Consider the following 25,058-nt stretch of genomic DNA (forward strand, 5'->3'; position numbering starts at 1 on the left):
CTTGAAGCACAAGGCCACGGTTGTCATATGTTAGAAATGGGGTATCTAGTTAGAAGTGGTTTGCACTCTGCCTAAGTAGGGACGTCACTCTAGTCAGGGTAGGGGAGTCACACAGCTAAGATAACCCCTGCTCACCCCCTTAGAAGCTTGGATTAAGCAGTCAGGCAATGTGTAAGATATTTGTACAGACACACACACACACAGTAAAACAGTGAAAACACCACAGAGGTACTCCAGCCTGTTTCGGGAAAAGGCATTTATCTGAGTTAACAAGACTTAAATGACAAAAATCCAGCACAGAAAAATAAAGGTTTGAATTTTTAATGATTAAGGGGGTTATTCTAACTTTGGAGGAGTGTTAATCCGTCCCAAAAGTGACGGTAAAGTGACGGATATACCACCAGCCGTATTACGAGTTCCATAGGATATAATGGACTCGTAATACGGCTGGTGGTAAATCCGTCACTTTTCCGTCACTTTTGGGACGGATTAACACCTCCTCCAAAGTTAGAATAACCCCCTAAGTCTTAGTAAAGCGCTTCGAAACATAATAGCTTCAATTGGGGCTATGACTGGGGCTATCATGGCGAGTCCACCGTCACAAGGGAGACGCCTGGTCACAGAGTCACACGGACAGCAGGTACAGCTCCTTGGAAAACGAGGAGGAAACATAGAAGTTGCATGGAGTCAGAGAGGTTAAGCATCACTGGAGCCGGTGCGGCGTCGGTTCCTTACTGCTACCAAGGAGGTGAGGTGTTGGTTCCTTACTGCTAGCCAGGGGAGGTGAGGCTTTGATTCCTTATGGTTGCTGGGTAGGTGATGCAGTGTCTGTGTCAAGGCGTTGGTTCCTTACGACAAGGCGGAGTCAATGAATCCAACAGGAAACAGATGCGAGGCGTCGACTTTGTGGTGTTGCAATCACACCACGGGCCACAGGTGCTAGGGCGAAGTCAGAGTCGAGTGTCAAGAACATCAGTGACAAGGCACTCTGGGCTCACGCTGTAGCAGGACTTCAAAGGCACTGTGGCGGTGTTGGACCTGTGTGACAGGTCGCAGTCATTGCACTTAGCAAGGACCACTGCCCTGGTGCACGTGGCGGCCTGGAGTCAGGGACTGGCACCAGTTCTGAAGTCACTCTTGATTTGATGTGCTTGGTTTCTTCTTGGTTCCACCAGAGCTCATTTTGAAGGGCCCAGGAACTGGATGTGGTACCACTTGGCAAGCCAGGACTCTCAGCAACAAAGCCCAGGTGCTGGCAGATGAAGTCTTTGATAGCCCTGAGACTTCTTAACTGGAGGCAAGCTCAGTTCAAGCCTGTGGAGAAACTTGGAAAGAAGGATTTAGAAAGCCAAGTCCAGTCATTTCACTCCAAGGATAGAAGAGGCAAGCAGGAGGCCAGCACAGCAAAGTAAAGCAACAGGCAGAGTTGCAGTCTCACCTACAGCAACCAACGCTTCTTCCTGGTAGAATGTTCTCAGTCCACACCCTGCCTTTCCTGCCCTGGCCCCAGACATACCCCAGGGGGTTGGAATCTGTTTTGTGTAAGGACCAGCACAGCCTTATTCAGGTGTAAGTGTCAGCTCCTCCCACCACTCTGGCTCAGGAAGACCCATCAGCCTGGTGATGGGCCATCAGAATATGCAGGGCACAGCTCAGCTCCCTTTGTGTGACTGTCTAGAGTGAATGCACAAACAGACCAACTGTTATCCCAACCCAGACATGTATTCCACACACAGGCTAAGACACAAAATAATTAAGTAAGAAAATGCCCACTTCCTAAAAGTGACATTTTCAAACGTACAATTCCAAAAACAACGTCTTCACCAAAATATGTATTTTTAAATTGTGAGCTCAGAGACCCAGACTCCATATCTCTATCTGCTCCCAATGGGAAATTACACGTATTCCCATGTTACCCTGTGGGAGAGATAGGCCTTGCCGTAGTGAAAACCAAATTTAGCAGTATTTCACTATTAGGACATGTAAAACACATTCATACATGTCCTATGTTTTAAATACACTGTACCTTGCCCACGGCACTGCCTAGTGCCTACTTTAGGGGGTGACTTACACTGAGTAAAAGGGAAGGCTTGGGCCTCGCAAGTGGGTGTGCTGGCCAGGTCGAAAAGGCAGTATAAAAACTGCCCACACAGACACTGCAGTGGTACGTCTGAGACATGTTTGTAGGGTTACTCATTTGGTTGGCACAGTCAGTGCTGTAGGCCCACTGGTAGCATTTTAATTAGAGGCCCTGGGTACTCCAGATGCACTATTCTAAGGACTTAGTAGTAAACCAAAGAAGCCAATCACGAACAAGCCAATCACCAACATATTTTAGACAGAAAGCATATGTAGGTTGGCACTGGTTAGTAGTGGTAAAGTGCCCGGAGTCCTAAAGCCAACAAAAATATGTCAGAAAAAATAGGAGGAAGAAGGCAAAAAGTATGGGGATAACTCCGCAAAAAGGGTCAGGTCTAACAACAGCCAAGAAAAAACAGAAGCAACAACTCTAAAATGTTTTTGTAAACAAGTCCTTGACAAACTTCAGGACTAGTTTTTGGAGCACCACTGATCTTTAAGCAGGGTTGAGGCAAATGGTATAAGTACCGTCAACCATATATTTTGCCTCACATTATTAAAGTGGAAAATTCTGACCCTAATGCATGACCATCTGTATGTGTCATTTGTTGATATGAGGGTCTTTGACCTAGTACCTGGATACTCTCTATATGAACAGTTAAAATATTTGTGCATACCAGATTCTGTTCTGTGATCATACGTTTGAAAAATGACAACGACACCCAATTTAGGCAGGGAAGTAATGGAGAATTAACTAAGCGAATTCCATTCCCCGTCCCACCCAGTTCTCACTATACATAAATGCAGTTGTTGACCCTTTAACTGTGTTTTAATGGCTCTCCTACAGGTTCAAAAAGTTGTGGCACTTTATGTTTACTGAAGATACTTTGCTGATTTCTAGAACATCCATGGGATTGCATTCCTTATTAAAGTTTTCATTAATCTGAATCCGACGTGGCTAGGAAATCAATTCATCTGAAATACAAAAAATGATTTTCAATTCTCATAGAATATTTAGAGGGGGATTGAAAATAGATGAGGTTGTATTGAAAAGGGTACAACATCTTGGTAAAAAATTGTGGTTATTTGGGAGTGAAGCAAATATAATCATTATTGAGGATACCTCATACAGCAAAGCAGCAGATGGCATTAAACCACAGAGGAATGTTAGCATCTAAAATGTTCAAAATGTTTAAAGAAACTAAATCCAAGTCAGTTTCTCCTGTGTTGCAAGTGTATTTTGCCAAGGGCCTGAGAGCACCATTATAGGGTGCCAAGATTTGGGGATACGTTACAGTCTCACTATTAGCTAAATCCGATAATAACTTTATAACTGTTAGACCTGACGGCCTTGGGGTGGTCGTCCCCCAACTTTTTGCCTGCCTCCCTCCACTTTTTTGTCACTGTTTTTTGCTGGCTTTAGGACTCTGCACACTTTACCACTGCTAACCAGTGCTAAAGTGCATATGCTCTCCCCCTTAAACATGGTAACATTGGTTCAACCCCAATTGGCATATTTGATTTATTTGTACGTCCATAATCATGTGCACTACATGCACCCAGGGCCTGTAAACTAAATGCTACTAGTGGGACTGCAGCACTGATTGTGCCACACACCTAAGTAGCCCCTTAACCATGTATCAGGCCTGCTATTGTAAGGCCTGTGTGTGCAGTTTCACTGCAACTTCGACTTGGCATTTAAAAGTACTTGCCAAGCTTTGAACTCCCCTTTTTCAACATATCAGTCCCCCCAAGGGAGGCTCTAGGTAACCCATAGGGCAGGGTGTTATGTAGGTAAAAGACAGGACATGTACACATGTGTTTTATATGTCCTGGTAGCTGGGGCTGCTCTTCCACAAGGGCAGAAGAGCTTCGCCCCCCCCCCCCCGCCAGCAGCAATTGCTGCAAACCCTTTCACAAGGAAGGGATAATAAACTGTGTTTATTATCCCTTCCTTGTGAAAGGGGCGAGCATTGAGGGTGACGAGCAGGGGGGAGTGCACTGTGCCCTCCCCTCAGAGCGCATGTGTTTGGCCGGCTGTCTCAGGCCGGCCAAACACATATGCAAAGGGATCTCAGAAGCCCAGCAATGCAGTTGCTGGGCTGGAGAGAGCATGCACTGGCTCCCAGTCTTCCTGGGAGTGCCCTGGCTGGGTGCTCCCAGCCAATCCTGATGCTGCTTTGAACAGCATCAGGATTGGCTGCAGGGCAGGCTAGGAGCCTGTGCCTGCGTGCAGCAGAGGAGCAGCGCAGGAGTGGAGGTAAGTGTTTCAAATTTTATTTTATGTTATTAATTCAGACCCACTGCGCACTGCCCTGCCCCCTGGAATCCCCACGAGCCGAGACTGCCTGGTAGTGAAAAACTCCTACATTAGTTTTCCACTATTGTGAGGCCTGCTCCTTTCATAGACTAGGATTAGGTCTGCCCTCATATACTTTTTGAGTGGTAGATTCTGATCTGAAAGGGGTAACCAGGTCATATTTAGTATAGCCATAATGGTAATAGAAAATCCTGCTTATTGTTGAGGTTGGAATTTATATTACTATTTTACAAATGCCACTTTTGAAAGTAAGCATTTCTCTGCACTTAAAAACCATCTGTGCCTTACAGCCTGTCTCCAATTAACGTCTGGGCTCGGCTGGTTGACAGCTCAATTGTGCATTTCACCCAGACAACCACAAACACAGAACACTCAGTCACACCTGCACTCATCTGCATATTGAATGGGTCTACCTGGGCTGGAAGGGTGGAGGGCCTGACACTTACATTTCAAAGGCTAGTGGCTTTCCCCCATACAATGGACTGCCAACGCCCCTACTGGGACCCTGGCAGACAGGACTTAACTGAAAGGAGAACTTGTGCATTTCAGAGCCACTCCTTGAAGTCTCCCCCACTTCAAATGCATTTTTGAGTATATAAACTGGGTCTCTGACCCCACCAACTCAGACACTTATTGACCTGCACCTGAACTCTATCAGAAGACCTGCCTGGCTGCCCAAAAGACTCCCTGGATTGCTTCACTACAAAAGGACTGCTGCCCTGCCGTTGCTCTGTTGGCCTCTGACTGTGCAGGAAGGACTCTCCAAGGGCTTGGATTAAGCTTGCCTCTTGTTCTGGGGTTTCAGGGACTACAAAGACCTCCCCTGCTAGCTTTGTGCTAGTAATCCGACTTCCGCAACTTTGGAACGACTTCAGCGACGCTGCAGCCTGCTCCTGCTCCGTGGACCACGATGCACGCATCGACCTCAATGTGCAACGCAAGTCCGATGTTGCCGGGACTCCTGTGACATCACACTGGGTCATTGTGACCCTGCGAAGTCGACACATGAAGTCCTGACGTACTGGAACCAGCGACCGTGCCAGGTCACAAGGAATTGATGCATTATGGACAACAATGTGTCATCTCTACCTGCATCCAAACGGAACTGACACTGTACCTCCACCTGCTTTGCAGCATGGAACAAACGCCTCTCTCCTGGGATGCTGTAAGGGACTGACACCGTAGCAACTCCACCGACACCTCTTTCCAACTCGGTGCAATGTCTTTGTTCTTTGTTTCCCAAAGGTTCTGTACTTGGGAAGGGGGGTCCATGTGACTCCATGACTGCACCAGTGGTGTCGGATTGTTGGGAACGACTCCGTCAATGAATCCGTGATAGCCCCAGTTGGAGCTATTGTGTTTTCTAGGTGCTTTAGTTGGATTTAATCTTTAAAAATTCATAACTCTGCTAGTGAACATTGGGTTTTCAGTGTTTCAACAGTATTTTATTCAGATAAACATTAACTATTTTTCTAAACCGGCATGGTGTATTTTTGTGGTGTTTTCACTGTGTTACTGTATGATATATTGCACAAATACTTTACACACTAACTTCTAACTGGGCAGAGGATAATTTGGATTGTGTGCGATTTACCCTGACTAGGATTGTGGTCCCTACTTACACACAGGTGTTTACCTCTACCAACTAGAGACCCCATTTCTACCAATAATATGACGTTATTATTGAATCTATTGCAAAGTATTCCCCTACAACATTTGCACTTAAAACTGCAATAAATTAAGCAACCCACATTACTAATATAAGACCCCTTTCTCTCCTGGCTATGTATTTGATATGTAACCAAATTAGAACCTTACAGGAATATTCTCAAGAAATTGACATTGCTAGGTAAAGCCTGTGTTAACACTATAGTTATCCTATGTTAAAAAATGGTTCTGTTCTTTGGCTTCAAAAGGTTTTTGGGGCAACCTTGGCACTTTAGTAGGGAGTACTACAAATTAATTAAAAAAGAGGCATTAGTCATTTGTACTGAATAGACAGTCTGCACAATTAAAGTACGGGGACTATCTGACCTTAAATGTATACCGTTGAACTTTTTGCTGTTTAAAATCTGTATTGGAAGTTTAGGGTGAACATATTGCCTGTAAATAAAATTCACTTCCAAGTGGTATTCTGATACACCAAAAAGCAATTTATGCTCAGAGTGTAACACCACCTCACAATAAGAGCGCCATTTATTGATCATTTGCCCAGTTTCCTACATCCTATGGAAAATATTGATTGTTCTGCTTTGCGAGAAAAATGAGATTCAGAAAGTATTTAGAAGAGCTAAGGATCCTTAAGTCGGACACAGAAAACCTGATTGTATTTGGATTGTAACTTTTTTTTTACTTCAAATATGGATCCTGAGGAAGCGTTTAATGGATTGTGAGAGTGAAAGACTGATTGAGGAATGAGAATATTAATCATTATTATGAATTTAAAATATTTGCTTCCTTTTACTTACTTGGCATTCATAATGTTTTTAAGTTCTATTTCTACGATAATAGGGATGAAAGTGCATGTTATTGTTTAATGTCTGTTTGATTGGGTTTATTCCGGAAATAAACATGGTTTGTATGACAGAAGTAACACTCCCACAGCGTTTTCTTTTTTAACCATTTCTGTGTGCCTCAAACAAATCTACACCTCAGAATGTTAACTTAATTCATCTGTACAATGCTAGTTCACATAAAAAAAATTCCAATCTAAACCACATCTTCCTCATGAGTCTAAAAAATAATGCACAATAATGCACTAGAAAACCAAACAAAGAAAAATAGACAGACATAAATGGGTTCCCAAAAGATTAACAAAGAAACTTAAACATCTATTGTCAATACGGATGGGACGACCATTTTTACCAAAAATAAACAAGCACTGGCTAAGCCAATAGGTCTCGCCTGTACAAGAGCTTTTGGCTTTGGCAATGTGTTTTTGCCATGTTGTACACCATTGTGGCTGCTGTTCATCATGGCTAAAAGTTAGTGGTGTGGAGTGTCATAGAGTGAAGTGGGTGAGTAGAGTGTTGTTGAGTGAATTTGTTGGATTGTTGAGTAGAGGGGAGAAGAGGTTCCGGTAGAGAGTGTCGTGGAGAAGACTGGGATGGAATAGGGTGGAGTAGGTTGGAGTGCGTTGAGGTGGTGGGATGGATTGGATTGGAGTAGAGTTGGGTGGATTGAGTGATGTAGGGTGGATTGGAGTGGGGTGGATTGGACTGGAGTGGGGTGGGGTGGACTGAAATGGGGTGAGGTGGTTTGGATTGGGATGGATTAGATTGGATTGGAGTGGGCAGATTAAATTCTAGTGATAGGACTGGGTTGGGTGGATTTGATTGGGATGGGGTGGATTGGAGTGGGGTGCGGTAAAGTGGGGTGGATTTGATTGGGCTGGACCGGGAAGGATTGAATTGGAGTTGGGTTGATTTGATTCACTGGATAGGAATGGGGTGAATTGGATGGAGAGGTGTGGATAGGTGTTGGGTGGATTGTATTGGAGTGGGAAGGATTGTTTTGGAGTGTGATCGGCTGAATGGATTGAATTGGAGTAGGGTGGACTGAGATGGGGTGGGGTGGATTGGATTGAACTAGAAAGGAGTGGATTGGATTGCAGTTGGGTGGACTGGAGAGGGATGGTTTAGATTGGAGTGGGGTTGGATGGGTTTGTACTGGGGTGGGTACAATTGGGGTGGGCTGGATTGAAGTGGGGTGTATTGAATTGAGGTGGGTGGATTGGACTGGGGTGGGCTGGATTGGAGCGAGGTGGTGTGGATTGAAGTGGGGTGTGCTGAATTGGAGTGGGGTAGATTGTATGGAGGTGGGTTGGGTTGGATTGGGGTGGGGTATGGTGGGTTAGACTGAACTATAGAGGAGTGGATTGGATTATGTGGGGTAGACAGGATTTGGGTGGAATGGAGTGGACTGGACTGGATTGGGGTGGATCAAATTAGGGTGGATCAGAATGTGCTAGGGTGGATTGGAGTGGAGTGGATTGGATTCAGGAGGATTGGATTGAATGAGGTTTATTGCGTTGTTCTGGATTGGATTCAGTGGGATGGACATGATTGGGATGGATTGGATAAGGGTAGGGTTGATTAGATTGGACTGGAGTAGGGTGGATTAAGGTGGACTGGAGTGGGGTGGATTAAGGTGGATTATTTTCGGGTTGGATGGTTTGGAGGGGTGTTGGTGCATTGGATGTGAGTGAGGTGGATTGGGTTGCTGTGGACTTGATTGGGGTGGAGTGGGTAGGTTTGATTGGTGTGGGGTAGAATTGCTTTGAGTAGGTGGATTGGGATGGAGTGGGGTTGGTTGGATTGAAGTGGGTTGGATTGGAGTGGGGTGGATTGGTCTAGAGTCAGGTGGATTGGAGTGTAGTGGGGTTGATTGGATTGGAGTGGGCTGGATTGGACTGAAGTGAGTTGGATTGGACTGGAGCAGGCTGGATTAGATTGGATTGAAGTGTAGTGGATTGGGGTGGGGTGAATTGGGGTGGATTGTATAGGGGTTAGGTATGTTGGATTGGAGTGGGGTAGATTGGACTGGGCTGGATCGGGTGTATTGGATTGGTGCTGGGTGTATTGGATTGATGTGGACTGGATTGGAGTGAGGTGGGTGGGGTGGATTCTGGTGGATTGGAGTGGGGTGTATTGGATTGGGGTGAGGTGGGTCGGATTGGAGTGAGGTGAATTGGAGTAGGACAGATGGTTTTGGATTGGGCTGGGCTGTGTGCGATTGGAGTGGGGCAAACTGGAGTGGGGCACATGTTGGAGTGGGGCAAATTGGATTGCCGCAGACTATTTTGGATTGGAGTGTGGCAGATTGGTGTGGGGCAGATTGAAATGGACTGCAGTTGGGCAGATTGTTTTGGATTGGAGTGGGGAAGATTGAGTGGGGCAGGTTGGGTTTGTGGCAGATTGTTTTGGATTGGAGTACAGCAGATTGGAGTGTGGCAGATTGCTCTGGATTGGAGCAGGCAGACTGGGTGGACTGATTGGTTTGGATTGGAGTAGGTCAGATTGTTTTGGAATAGAGTGGGGCAGATTAGAGCGGGACAGATTGTTTTGGGCTGGAGTGGGGTAGACTGGAGTGAGGCAGATTTGAGTGGGCCAGATTTTTTTGGATTGAAGTGCGGAAGACTGTTTTAAATTGGGTTGGGGCAGATAGGAATGGGGACGATTGATTTGGATTGGAGTGGAGATAACAAGAGAAACCCAGAATGTTCACATGAACCTGGGTACAATTATAACAAAACACACATTCACGTGAAATTCACTTAGAACTTGTATTGTAGCATAAAATTGTCTTGCTACTGACTCAATCATTCAACATATTTTTCAAAAAATAAGACAGTACTTTTTCTGTCATAACCATCATGGTTTGGTCCACTGAACACCAGTACCAAAGCACATGAAATGTTATGAATTTTTTTATTGTGAAAAAACATAGGGCCAGATGTACCATCACGGCCCATTGCGATTCGGTAAAAGCGATTTTTAAGAAATCGCTATTACCGACTCGCAAATGGCCATGTATCACATTTGCGAATCGGTAATAGCGATTTCTTAAAAATCGCAAATGCTATTACTGAATCGCAAATTGCGATACCGGCCCCATTCGCAGCTATGGGCCTGTTGGCCCATAGCTGCAAATTTTTGCATTTCCAAAATTGCGATTTCTGAACCAGAAATCTTAATTTTGGAAATGCAAAAGGCCAGGGTGCTGGGGGCCTAAGGCCTCCTCTCCTGCACCCGAAATTATTATTTTTTAACATGTAAGGTACACACATGCCAAAAGGGCATGAGTGCTTTACATGTTCAATTTAAAAATGCAGTTTTACTGCATTTTTTAATTTTGCACCAGGTTACCACCTGGTTGCACATCATGGTATTTTGCATGTGCAAAATGCCATTCTGTGAAAAATCGCAATTTGCGATTTTTTGCAGCATTGCCTTGCGACCTGGATTTTGCGAGTCGCAAATTGCGATTCGCAAAATCCAGGTCGCAACGCTAAAAATCGCAATTTTAGCGATTTCTTCTTTGTGGTTTGCGAATGCCTTTCATGCATTGCAGACCACTATTTTGCACTCGCAAATGGCCGATTTTACAATTTGCGAGTGCAAAATATTTTCATACATCTGGCCCATAGTCTGTAACCAAAATGCAAAAGGTAGTCAGAAAAAAAGAAAGAAACAGAGCAAAGGGCGAGTTCCAAACAGTCATGTGTGTTTGTTTGGGTTGCTTTGTTAGTAAAGTTCACACTATTTGATCTTTGATGTTTTTATTATGTCTCAATGCAATATATAGGCAGTTCCTGAATGGCTCCGAATTTCATTGTGTGTTCAGAATTTTTCAATGTCTCTATATGATTCTTTGGAGAGTGGGGCACAGGCCTGTAATTAGTCATACAAATAAGTCTCTAGTGTGAAATATTGCCAGCTTTGAACAATGAGCCCCACTTATAAAACTGTGCACCCTTCTTGACCTACAATAGTACTTGCTTAGTGTATCTCCTCTCCATAATGTAGCAGTGAAGGCCCCAGCATGACCAAAACAATCATCGACCAATGTATCATTCTCCAAAGCCTTAGAATTGTCCAAAAGGTACATTTGTTTTCAAATTACTGGATGGTGACATGTGAAATGTAGCAAAGATTTTTTTTTTCTGTCTGTTGCTATACAGGTTGTTAATATGTCATCCAAATGCCGAGGAACAGAAGCCTCTCTTTACTTACAAATTCTAACATTTTCAGAAAGGAAGCTACCTCATTATAGGTTAATCTCTTATCAAAGGGTACGACACATAGATTACCAATTCATGGTCAGAGAGGAGCCACTAGGCTCCCACCTTTAGTCTTAGGACTTCCAACAAACTCCCCTCCATCCCATAAATCAGTAGGTCTGTTGCTCTACCACACAGGCACTCGGACCCTCTTCATCTAGAGGCGGGCAAATCACAAGGTTGCTGACAGTAGAGCCTCATCTGGTTGTGTGATCAGAAACCTTTGACATTATGGCTTGTCCATCACAGGGCTATCATGATATGGCGATGGTCATTCCAGGCTATTTATGGTAGGGTGGCAATCATTTTAATATTTTTGTATAGGACTGCATTTGAGGCTTGCCTGTTCTGGACGTGAAATCCATCAATGATCCACATGCAGAGGGAAAGAGGGAAAAAAATATCCCTGTGCTTCATTGCCATGGTTTCTTTTGATGTTCAAGAACAAGCTCTAGCATTAGGAATTATTTTTAAAAACCATAAAAGCTTTACCAAGCTGGCAATAATCATAGTGTCTGCTCTGCAAACTCTTTAGCATTAACTGCAGCAGTCCAGCAGAGGTTATTCTGAAAGGTTAGAAATGTGCACTGTGGTTCAACCCATGTTTGGTGGCCCTCCATTCCACTTGTCCCCTTGCCATGTGTTGCTAATTACCCCACATATTACATCACTCATGACATCATTGATGACATCACTGCAACATTTGCAATGACATAATTGATGACAAGACTGTGCATGGCAGGGGGCAAGTTATAGTGAATTTAGGGCACGAATTATACTTACTGGAGTTTATGATAGAGTTATCTATCTCTATTGCTCCTAATACCTTGTGGTATCCTTGGCTACTGTTGATGGAGCTTTGAGTATTTTTCTGTCTCGTCCTTGCCTTCTGTTGTATGGAAGTTAGTAACATGAGAAAAAATCGAGCTGGTGAAGTAGGTTGTTGAAAATCACATTGTAGGAGGCAGATACCATGATAGATGATAAGCATGGTGATGGACTTCTGTTTAATGATGGATATTTTGAGATCAATCAGGGTTAAGAGATTTTTTGCTGCTAACAATGAATTGAAAATTGATCATGTAAACACTATTTAAGAAAGTGATTGCATACCATAAGAGGATTTACTATCAGTTCAGTGGTTTAATTTGAGGGCAATAACGTTTACTACAGTTTCAGTGGTGAAATTGAAAACTAACAGTTTATGAGGTGCAAATTTTTAGATGATGACTGCAGATGATGTTGATATAGATGGAAAGTAAACAACGATATTGACCATGAAAGAATTGACACTTAGATTAAATTTAATACAATAAATTAAAAAAAAAATGTGATTGGTATGTGTCTAGTGCTTATAGAGGCATATTTAGAGAAATAGCACACATCATAGAGTATGCTGGAAAGGCTGTGTAACGAATAGAGATAAGGAAGGAAGGAGGGTGGACGATTACCAATATATTTATAAGGTGCCACCTTTCCCACATAAAAATATTGGCCATTTGTTTATGTTTCGTGATTCTGCAACCTGAACGTTATAAATTGAACTTTATATAAAAATGCATGTTTGTATTTTTAAATGGCCTTTCTGTTTTTGTTTAGATCAATTGGCAATCAAGTATCATTAAGACCGCTTTGAAACACATTTTACATTGTTTGCCTTTTGTATTTACTGTTTTATGTATGTTTTGAAAAGGGGAAACAACAGTGCTACAACGAAACTTGAGGGAGCCCCCTGCAAAGTACATGGGGGCTCCCCCGACCCAGTCAGGAGCTCCCAGGCTGGGAGCCCGCCACCCATGCAAAGTGCCGGCCAGTGCACAAGGCCAGTGCACAAACGTATTACACTAAGTGATCCCAGACCCAGTCAGTGTATTGTGCTGAGGGGCCCCTGGAGCTCGGGGGACCCCGCACCGCAGGGCTGCAGGGGGCTAATGTTACACCGCTGGGAAACAGAGATGTTGCTAATTTGTTTACCGGTCAGGACATCAAATTACTGGTTATGTCGGTATACAACCAGCTGGGTGACAACCCTACCTGTACTACGAGGGCACTTTGCTGAGGTGGCTTCTGACACTCGTTGTAGCATTCAAATGCAGGCAGCTCCGCGAAAGGCAGATTTAACAGCCCAGGCAACCAACAGACGAATCACACTAAGCAGAGGATTTGTGGCTGTCTGTACAACCTGCAGGCAGTTTGGCAACAGTCAGGGGCGGGGATGAGGATTGCAAATTGCCATTGGCATCATGTGCTGTTATGCATATTTGTGAATTGACATGGGCGTCATTATGTTAAGTTATGCATAAATGTAAGTTGACGTGGGCATCATTATGCAGAGCACTCTATCACCTAGGAGGGTGTCCTGACCCATTAGTGCTATTTTTAGTTCTTAAGTGTGATAAGAGGAAGAGGTCATAGTCAAAAGGAAATATTATAATTGTTATAGAATGAGCAGAAGGGTACATGGGAATATAGCAGGTGGCAAGACTTTGTTGAGCCTGTGAGAACGGATGATAGGTGTACATGTTGGCACATTGTTGCAAACGGCAGCAAACATATCTTTGTAAGTCTGGAACTGCACATCACTGAAGACCTGAGGCATGGACACTTCTCACCCGTGTACCTTGCTCCTAATGCCCTGTGTGGTATTGTCTCTCATCTCATTGCAACAACAGCCGAGCAGATGCACATTGAACCGTCTTCAATGAGTCAAATCATGCAGGCAATTATGTGACAAAAAAGGGGCGAGGTATCGAGTAGGACAAAATCAGTGCATAATTTGAGCCGGTGGCTTTCGGAACGGGGCACCATCAGGTATTTACTATGAGCAAAAAACACATAGGGAAAAGACGTAGGGAGAGAAACAAAAAAAGTGTCACAATGGGAGAAAGCAGAAAGCTGCAAGAGTGACCTGAAGTGGCAGGGAGTGCCTGTAAATGGATTAAAGGGGTCCGAGATGATTTCAGGATTATGCTGCCTCAGTATTCTCAGCTCGCACATTTAAATGCAGCAGCCGAGTGTTTCAGAATAGAGCTTTGGACACCGGCACGTTTTTATTTACAAAATAAGCACTGGACAAAATGCTGGCAGGTTGGTATAGCTCAGATACCATCTTCTGAGAAACGTACATCCAGGGCCATTGCAATTGTTACATAGGGGAGGACCAAATTATGCGGCATGGTTCACCAAATTATGTAGCAAGAAAAGACACAATATGAGGCATAATGAGGCATATTTTGGGAGAGTTATTACCTTGTTTCTTGTCATGTTAACACATGTTAACACTATCTAGGCAACGGCTTCAATTGATTAGTACCAGTTGACACCAACATACAACAAAAAGCAACGGAAAGGTGATCAGTCTACCTTTGAGAAGGACCTTCCGCCGCCTAGCAGCATTTGCCATATTTTAGTCATTTTTGATTCGTTCAAGCTAGAATCATTTTTTATGCTTAAACCTGCAAATTCGGCAACAGATGATAGATTATGAATCAAATCCAGCAAATTTCTAATTGTGTGAAAAACACCTCAGCTGCAAAATCGCAAAATAGCAAAATTCCAGCCGCCCTGAATATATCAGTTTTCTAAGCAAATATACTGTTATTATCCCTTCCCACAACCTACCTGAGAGCAGAAAATGCCCTCTTCTATAACGAAGGTGATAAAAATGACCCACCCATCGCCCAACAAGCCTTTTAGACAACCTCAACAAAACGTGTGCATATGCATTGCCCTTTGGAATAGAACAAGCATTGGCAAAGTCAATGGGTCTCACCTATGATATGGTCTGTAATTTAATGGTATGGTGTGGCTTGCCATTCTGTAGTGGGTATGGTAGGACCTGTCATTGTATGGTATATTATGGTATGACCTGTCACAGTATAGTATGGTATGGTTTGTCATTGCATAGTATAATGTGGTATGATGTGTTAATGTATAATATGGTATGATATAGTTTGTCATTGTATTGTATGGTACAGCATGGCATGGTATGATGTGTCATTGAATCATATGGCATGACATGATATATTATTGTATAGTATGATATGGCCTGTCATTGTATGGTATGGTCTGTTACTGTATAGTTTGGCATGATATGAGAAAATGGAACAGCTGCAGTGTTTTAAGATTTTTTTTTCTTCAACAATAGATTGTTGCATGTTACAGCGCATGAGCCATCTCAGGCGAGACATAAAAATGGGTTGAGGACAACAAGAATCTACCATATTGCCAGATGGGCTTTAGGGGAAAAAACAGCATGATCAATAAGATACTCTGGCCCGACCTTGGAGCTGTGGGAAGAGCCGGTGGCAGCATGTGAGAATTTAGAGCGCTGGCGCTCATCGCGGGGATGCCAGCCTCCGTGAGCTGCAAAGAGACGACACTTCGCAGAGGCAGCGTCTCCCAACATTTGTGAGCTGTGGAGAGACGGCACTCATCCGAAGGTACGCCTGTCAGCCTGAGTGAGCTGTAGAGAGATGGCAGTCAGAACACGGGGCATCTGGCAACATTTTCGAGCTGTGGAGAGACGGCACTCAGATGGGGCGTCTGGTAGCCTAAGGGAATTTTAGAGTGATGGTATTCATAGGAGAGTACACGCCCCCGCCTGAGTGAGCTGTAAAGCGAAAGCAATAAGTAGAGGTGACGTCTGCAAACATGTGTGAGCTGCAGAGCGAGGGCAGTCAGCAAGCGGGCGTCTATGACGTGTGAGCTGTGGAGAGATGGCCCTCAGAAGGGTCGGATGGCAGCCTGGGTGGAGGGTAGACTCATGGCACTCATTGTAGGGTACGCCAGCCAGCGTACCCTTTGGCAGAGGTGGGGCTGCTAATACGTGTGAGCTGTTACAGAGATTGACGGAACAGAGGGGGCGTCGGTAACATGTGTGAGCTGTACAGAAATGGCACTCGTAACAGAGGACGTTTGCCAGCCTATGCACGGAGCAGGGTTAGGGCACACTTTAAGGGATACGATCTGACAGTCCTTTAAATCCTTCATTTTACCACGGGGAAACATTACGTTGGTAGGTACCAGAGAATAACAGCCTGGAGCTGCGCTCCCTCCGCAGTGCCCAATCCCTGGAAGATTGTATTAATAATGTGAGAGGAGGGGGAGGGATGGAGGACTTTGTGTCCTTCGCCCCTCCCACTCTCGGCCCAGAGAGCCGCACCGCCACCTGATCACAGATGGAAAGACGGAGTGTTAAAACGGAGAGGCAAAGGGTGGGCGGGGGGGGGGGCAAGGACAGGGGAACGTCGGAGAGGAAAGAGGAGGAAAGCTCGAGAGGGAGGGGGAGGGAGGAGGAGCTAGATCTCTGGAAGGAGAAAGGCAGGTGCAGGTAGATGGAAGGAGGAGGGCGAGAGATAGGGAACAGAGGGGATGGGTGGGACTAAAACCTCGATGTACCGGGTGGGAGGCAGAGAGGAGGACGGAGAGGAGTGAGTGGGGGGGCGGGGAGATCAATAGCACCTCGCTTTGAATTAAACACCCCGATGAGAGGGAGGGCAGCCGCGGCTCTCCAGAGCTCCGTCCAGGAACAGACCCTGCAGAGAGCGGCAGCATCCCTGGGTGTTGCTGCACCCCAGTCCTTGCTCCCCTCGCCAGCTGCCCGTTCGTTCGCCTCCTCCCCTCTGCTCCTTCTCTTGGGCACACCCCACACTTACACTGCTCCCCATTTTACTATGCACCCACCCCCTTCTTCCACTTGCTCCATCTGCTCAACAATTTCATTTGCCCCTTCACCCTCCAACACCCCCTCTTTCGTCCCTTGCTCGCACTGCGCATCCTTTCGTTAGGCTCCCGCGCAGCCGCGCTCCGCATCTCCAGCCTGGGAGCCCAGCGGCAAGATGCGCCCCTCCACCGGCTCTCTTGCCCCCGCTCTTCAGACGGGAAGGCTCTGTCCTCCTGCCCTCTAGGCCCACGCTTAGAGGGAGATCTATTTTCTGTTCGACGCCTCCTTACTCCCCCCGGTGACCTTTATTTTCCAGTATCCCTCATCATCAGAGACAGACCTCTGGCACGAGCCCCTTACATCCCCACCTTCCTCCAATGAGCTGGTGACCAGGGCCGCCGGCTGAGGCGCCTTGAAGACGCGCACACACTGGAGGCGCTGGAAGAGGACTCCAGAGGGTCGCCAGACCGTGCCTGCTGACGGTGAGTACCTACCTGCAGGGGTGTAACACAGGACCCCGCAACCCACGCAGTTCGGGGAGAGGTGGGGTGGGTGGCACACTCCACTGTTTAGAAAAGGGGTGGTGGGCTGCGGCACAGGCTGACTGGCTGCTGCTAATAATAATAATAAAAATATGATAATTTACAGCGACCGAGGCTGGACGACAGAGAAGGCTCCCCTGTAGGTGATTTTCAAAAACGGGTGAAAAACCTTCCTCCTCAAATGCACCGTGAACCAGGCCTGGAATAGGCGGATCAGGCCCAGAGACTCACTGAGTAGAGATCCATTGACAGTGGCATAGCCAGTGTGCCACCAGCCCTGGTGCGGGAAATGAAACCCCCCACTGACCGCAGTTTTAACTGAGAAACACAGCAATAATTAGGGTTCAGTGGGCACCTCAGCCCTCTGGGCACACTGCCACTGCACCTGCCCCACTGGCAGTGGCGTATGAGTGTGTCCCTCTCTAGTGCAAACGTCAGATGAGGCTCAAGCACCAAAGACAGGAGGTTATTATAGCTTCTGCTTTTCCTTTTAAAACCCGACGCCTTCCCATGTACTCATTGATTAGAAAGTGGCACCATGCAATTGTCTGCTGAGTTCCTTTGTGGATCTGCGAAAAGGCAGGGCAGGCTTTAGGGCTGTGAGACAGGTGCGGCGCACCCGGTGCTGACCTAGATGAGGGGTGGGGGGAGTGCTGACGGCAGGGGGGTGTTGCGTTTAGCAATAATTTACGAAACTTGCAATTTAAAGGCACCTGCTGAAAAGTTCCTTGTGCATCCAGCCTTCAGGAAACAATTAAAATGTCAAGATACCTCTTGTGATTAATGTTCCTGCTAGGGAGAGAGATGGGAGGTTTATCTAGGGCATTTTTGACTCAACACGAAGTAGGGAAGAGGGTTAATATGCCTGTTGTAAAGAACAGAACTATATTTTATGTGCATAGCTGAGGGGCTTAGTGAAGTCAGCCTTTACAAGCTCTTTAAAACAAATTAAATGTATGTGAGAGGGGCTATAGAGAGCTTAGTGTCACTTTTTCCGTTTGGTAGTGAGGGAATATGAGGAAGTGATCATTGGATGGGGGGGGGGCCAAAATTATTGCTGCATCGGGTGCCACCAACACTAAAGCCGGCCCTGCCAAGAGGGAACCTGTTTAGAGCTCTGCAAGTGTTGGTATCACGAAGTGCTGAAAATACAAGGGTGCATGTGAGGTTTGCTTTGGATTCTAGATGAATTTGTCAAATGAGGGCTCAATCCTGCCTTAGACCAGAGGCCTAGTATACCTGTGGCTCCGTCCTGCCTCCCATGGGACATCTGAGTCAATATAGCACTGGGTCAGCATCTCGGCCCATGCTGGCATCCCTAGCACTGTCCAATTTCTCGCCTCCAAAAGGCACTGCTGAAAAAAAAGATGAATCAGCACCCTCACAGGTCAGCTGGATCTTATATATGCTAAGGCATCTTTCCAAACATAATAGTGTGTTTGTTTGAAGTTTTTTCCACTGAAATAGTACCCAAGTGAAAGGTATCTACAGACTGCAGCCTGGTATAGTTCTCTTCCTAGCACTGAACCTAATTGGCAACATGCAGTTTTCAACCTCATTGTTAGCTAAACTGACCTACACTCCAGTCCTGAAAGTTAATTCTCTTTTGCACTTTTTCACCCTTTGGGACTGACTCCAAATCAGTTAGTTTAACTGGTTTTAGTAAGATTACTGACATAGCATTTTATTGATTTATCATGCGCTTAATGTATGTACCTTGCAAGCGTGCCTAAACGAGCGCTGTCTGTGCTAGTATTTTGTGTAAGACCAAGACTGGTATGCAGGAGAGATTGATTTGTGGTATAAAATTGTGTACATGAGAACATAACAACCAATGAGTGCACCGCAGACTCCAAAGCAGGCTACCCCGCTAGAACAAATTGTACAATCTTATGCAAACCAGATCACTTCTCTGCGTCTCCTTTTGTTACTGCACCATTTCGGGGCACCTGTGAGTTATTCAGCTCCAAGTGCCCTTGAAAGAATATTCTCACACAGTGTGTGATACACAATAACATTGTTCTGTATATATGATAATGACCACTGGACATCTCACACTGAAGTGTGTGTTGATATTCGACAGGGTTATTGTGATAATCTTCAAACAACTATAAACAGCGGCTATGTAAACCATCTTTCACCTCCCAAACCTCCCCTAGTTATAATCTTGGCGCAATCCTGAATATTATCCGCCGCCCATTGATACCTCTGCATAACAGAAAAGCATACATTCACAAGTATAGTGCTACACCCAAAGAAAAAGTCAAATTGTAATGTCTGAAGTTCTTGTGGCTTTTTTATGACATCTCCAAATAATAAAGCACTAATATTTTCCTCCCCTTTTCATTTATAATTATACATCCTCAGCCAAAGTGTGGATATGTCCAGGAAAAAAGGCATGAACTCAGCAAAGCCGCAACTCATTCTTCTCTTAAGCTGCTAAGTGTCTCACCAAGTGGACAGTTTTAGGAATAGCTGTCTTCCACCACAATCCCCACATGTGGGATGGCATGCATCACATAGTGACACCAGGGGGCACATTTATGGAAAAGCGGCGCATCATTTATGATGCACCACTTTTCTATGCCCCATTGCGTCCCCTAACGACACCATGTGTGCACCGTATTTACAATACAGCGTGCCATGGCGGTCATTTCCACATTAACGTCATAATTTATGGCGCTAATGTGGCGCTTTGTAATGCAGTGAAGCATAGGGAGGCCCCTTGTTTTCAATGAGAGCGTCAGCTTAACGCCTAAAGCAGGCGTTAATAATGACACAAAAAATGGCTCAGTGAAATCCAGTAAATTTCACTGCACCATTTTTCTGGGCCTCCCTACTTGGGAATGCCCCCATTGCATACATTATGCCTGGCGCATGCACATTGTAACACAAGGGTTTAAAAAGTGGCACAATGTTTGCATTGCCTCACTTTGTAAATATGTCGCGTGGGAAAAGCCACCCTCATGTCACATTTGCATTTAAAAAATGACGTAAATGTGGTTCAAGGTGGTGCTAGGGGCGTTATAAATATGAACCCAGGATCAGTGTTCCCTGTGTCCAGATGATTGGTGCTTGGCTTGTGGGAGACATGGATCCTGGTGTCACTATGCGATGCACCCTACCTCAGATCTAGGATGCAGGGATTGTGACAGAAGACAGCTATTCCTAAAAGTGACAACTTTGAAGTATATACGCCCCGAAGAAGTTCCTTCCTGAAGGAGACACGTTGGCTGAGGCTGAATTATTATAAATGGGAACGGAAGGAAAATAAAAGTATTTTATTATCTGCAGATGAAATAAAGAATACAAAACAACTTCAGACATTCCGAATGGACTTTTTGTTTGAATACATCACTATACCTGTAATTTTATCTTTAAAATCTATTTGTTTAAAAGTTGTTAATTTTGACAGCACATTTTGTGAACATGAAGCTGAAATGATATTGAGAGATTGGCTCGTGCTAGAAATCCGTATTTATCCATGAGCGTTCATTCTTCTTTCTTGGCATTGCAAGCACTGTGGGCACTGTGACCCTTTCTTGGCTATGCAAAGGATTTCTATGTTCGTTGGTCAATGTGACCCTCAGGTGGAGGTGTGCAAAGAGAAAGTAGGGGCAGAGGAGAGGAGACGGGATCTCTTCGGGACTCACCACATGCCTCGGTGCTGATATAATAAATAGTGGATGATCATTGTGAGAGCTCGCTACGTATCTGAGATAGGATGAGTCTTTAAAGTTGTGTAGCCTGCTGAATTCTTACAAGCTAGCTCTCACGTCCTACGAGATTTAGAACCCAGACTGTTATTATTTTTTGCAAGAATTCAAAATGTAAGGGAGCCCTGGCCTATTGGAATTACCACAAGTTCTCAGACTTTTTCCATTGAGTTCTTACGGTCTACCTTTATCTTTACCCTTAGATTCCAATTGTATTGGTATTTGTGTAATGGTTTCCATGCCTCTCCAGAGGTCTAATGGCCTATTCTCGGTGGTTCGGTTGAATTATTTTTACAGGCTTCATACTGTGGCGAGTTCATCCCCAGATGAAAAAGTATCCCCAGCTTTCCCTACCCGATGTCCAATAGGGCCAGTCTAGACCTAAGAAGCGCTAGCATCTACAACCACTAAAAAAAAAACTAAAAGCTGACTGGGCTCTGCAAAGCACCTGTTTTCCTCAGGCAGATATCAAAAGATCATGACCAGGAATTGTGATCTTCATTTTATTTTTAGACGTAAATTTTCTGCTTCTCTGTTGTCTGCAAGCCTAGAAGTCCACTCTATTTTATGGGCCTGGGTATAACTGCGTAGCTCGAGTGGTAAATGCTATTTACAGTTTTGTCCTGGGTTGATAAATGCCTTTTCACCAGGCTCTAGAGGGGTGAAACTCTCCTGTACTCAGCACTGGTTATTTGCAGAGCTATTCTGAGAAACAAAATGCCTGCTTCTGGGTATTTTGGGGGTATACTATCTACCTCTTAGGGTGGAGAATTGTTTGCCTATTTACTTACCTTCCCTAAAATAAGGTGCAGCTCGTACCCCATCATTATAGGGGTTTACCCTTGCAGATCTCGGGGTGGTGATGCTTTGGATATGAGGCCAGGGGCGTCATTTAGGGGCCGCAGCTCTTGGCCCTTGCGACCTCTGGTACTGACTTTAGGACCCCAGGCTTCAGAGGTAGTAAAATCAGTGCCAGGAACACAGTGCCAGCTCGTCCTTATGGACATTTGGTGAGGCTCCTTTCTCGTTGTTTTCTCTCATTTTTGTATCACACTAATAGTAAATAATGTTTAATTATTCCTTATTAGTGTAATAAACTACGAATAGCTGGACGATGGACCTCCCTGGCAGCTGAGGTAAGTAAGAAATGCATGTTGTGTGTGTGCCTGAGGGTGAGTGTGTTTGTATGAGATACAATGTGTGTAAGTGTGAATGTGTGTATGTGTAAGCCTGTGTGTGTGAATGAAATTGATGGTCAAAGAGCGTGTGATGTCACTTCCGCTAACCCTGACATTTTGGCAAATTTACGTGTGTGTATGTGGCCGCTCTAGAAGAGTGTAAGGGAGTTAGATTATGTAAAGCAAAATTCACTCACATGTAAAGGTTTTTGTAGACTCCTAGGTTGTGTTACCTTGATTAACTATGTTAAAATACAGCTTTCACACACGCCCATTACATATTTTAGAGGTTGGGCAGTGACGTGAAGGTTAAATGGGTTTGGCACAAAAAGGCTATCAGTGTAATAAGAGTTGGGGACCCTCCACCATACCTTGCAGGGGAGACCTCTGTCAATATGCCTCACTCTCCTAACAGTCCACGGCCAGCGAGGCTCTAAGCAGCCGTGGTCCTCCAAGGAGGTGCCCTAGGTCTGTAGTTGCGGCACCTGCTACTAGAGGAGAAAGCAGTGCCCGGTGGGACCTTACAGTGCCCGTTCCTACCTGGAAGTGCCTCCTCTCTCGCCTCTTGTTCACTCCAATGTCATAGAATTGTCAACAATGGCCAGTAGAAAAATGTCCCCAAATCTGGCCAGTTATCGGTAATTGGCCGAATCATTCTGTTATGACAACTGGTGTGATTTTTCTAATGACTGCTTTTAGTGTCGGTGTTACCATAATCTGTTATACTCGCACATCTGCCCTGTCTACTGTCAAACACACCAATCTTCTAAATAGAAAGGATGTAGCACCCCTTGTCTATTGGGATAATGAGGTTGCACCACCCCTTATCTATTGTGATACTTTAAATCTTACTGTGAATGGGAAATCATGTACCACCCCAATCTATGCTGCAAGCCACCGCTTTACAACAAGTGAGAAAGAATGTACTGCTCCGATCTGTGGTGGTAGTATAATCTTTACAACTAACAAAAAACTTGTACCCTTCCAGTCTCTGCCAATTTACAATTAAAGAGAAAGAATGTATACCCCTAACCTGTGGTAATAGCTTAAACTTTACAATGAATAAAAACGGTCTCCCTCCGTGTATGATGGTAGCATGAACTTTACAACTAATGACAAAGAATGTATCAGGTCCAGTCTACTATGGTAGCATAAACTTTACGATGAATGTGAAAAAATGTACCGCTCCCAGCTTGCGGTAGTAAAATAAACTTTATAATTAATAAAAATGAATGTTCAAGCCCCAGTCTGTAGTAGCAGCATTCAATTTACAACTAACGTAAAATAATGTAATATTCCTAGCCCACAGTAGTACCATTTGCTTTACAGTTAATGAGAAAGTGTGTACCTCCTACAAATTGTGGTAGTAGAATAACTTTAAAATTAATACGAACTAATTTTCCTCCCTTAATCTATAGTGGCAGCATAAACTTTATAACTAACTAAAAAGAATATACCACCCCCAGTCTACGGTGGTAACATTAACTTTTCAGTTAATGAGAAAGGACATACCTTCCACCAATATATTGTGGTAGTGGAAACATTATGATTAATAAAAATGGCTGCACCACTTTTTGTCTATAATAAAAGTATAAATCTTATGAGTAATGCAGCAAACGTCCATTCTAAGGCAAGAATGTTAACTTTATGAGCAACTGAAATGGACGTACCACCCCAATTTATAGAGATAAAAAAAACAAATGGTAAACAAATCTTATTAATTAGAATGGAGGTACCATCCCAATACATGGCAGTAGCATAAACTTCACAGTGAATGAAACAATCTGCCACCCCCAATCTATGGCGATTCGGTACATGCCACTATTATTGAGAGTGAATGTACCATCCCTAGAATACGGCAAGAGTATTTAATGAGAATAGCTCTCCGGCCTCCAATCTGTGCCAACAGTTTAAACATTATGATTAAAGAGAATGAATGTACCAACTCCTGAAAGTATTGTAAATATTACAACTCTTGAGTATTTAAATACTATCTGCCAATATAGGTGACAGAGTAAATGTCACGACTAAGCAACATAAGTGTAGTACACCTCAACATATGCTGGTAGTGTAAATACTATCATTAAACTGAATGAATGTACCACCTACCAGTTAAGGTGGTAGTGAAAACGTTACGATTAACAAGAGTGGCTGTACCACCTCAGGACCAGGGTGACAATGGAAATGGTATGATTAGTGAGACTGGATCTACCACTTCTAATGCAAGATGGGAATGGACTATTACGATTAATGAAAATGTAGCTAATGCCCTTTGCTTCCTAGATGATTATTGTGCATATAGTAATTGCAAACAGCTCTAATAACCACCAATCTATGGCTGTGTGCCACCCAGTCCAAGCTCATAGTGAGTTCTAGAGTTAGCAATGAAAGTGCTATACCTCAACCCATGCGTACAGTGTAAGCATCATGAACTAGAACCAATGTTCTGTCAACACATCCAAGGTCACAATGCAAGGGTTACAAACTCCTCAACCTATGGTTAAAGTGAAAGAGTTTTCAAGAAACATCATAAACTACCTGGCAATTTCTGCTCTTGTTGAAGAAACTGTCAAGAGAAGATATGTCCTGCCCACTAATCTATGGTCAAAGTGCAAGTCTTATCAAGTGGTGGCAAGTCCTGCTCATCAATTTAAGATCATAGTTCTAGCATTATCAAGAGTTTGTTTGTTCTGACCTCCACCCTGTGGTCATAAGGCAGTTGTTTATCTAGAGATCGTATGTACCACCTGCCAAACGCTGGCAATAGTGCAAACTTT

At 44.4% G+C, this 25,058-nt stretch overlaps 1 protein-coding gene across 3 annotated transcripts in view; it reads left to right on the top strand.

The window, feature by feature from the left end:
* Positions 1-15,340: 15,340 nt before the first annotated feature.
* GAL3ST3 (galactose-3-O-sulfotransferase 3) overlaps positions 15,341-25,058 on the top strand; it is a 129,359-nt gene continuing 119,641 nt past the window's right edge. The window contains exon 1 of one of the 3 annotated variants that reach the window (XM_069207934.1): positions 15,341-15,622. The gene's annotated coding sequence lies outside the window, so the exon portion shown is untranslated. Of the gene's footprint in view, positions 15,623-16,482; positions 17,328-25,058 lie in introns of those variants that run through there. The other 2 variants (XM_069207932.1, XM_069207933.1) reach the window with 2 other exon arrangements.

The sequence above is a fragment of the Pleurodeles waltl genome, chromosome 9 (assembly GCF_031143425.1).
Source record: "Pleurodeles waltl isolate 20211129_DDA chromosome 9, aPleWal1.hap1.20221129, whole genome shotgun sequence".
NCBI classification, from domain to species: Eukaryota; Metazoa; Chordata; class Amphibia; order Caudata; family Salamandridae; genus Pleurodeles; species Pleurodeles waltl.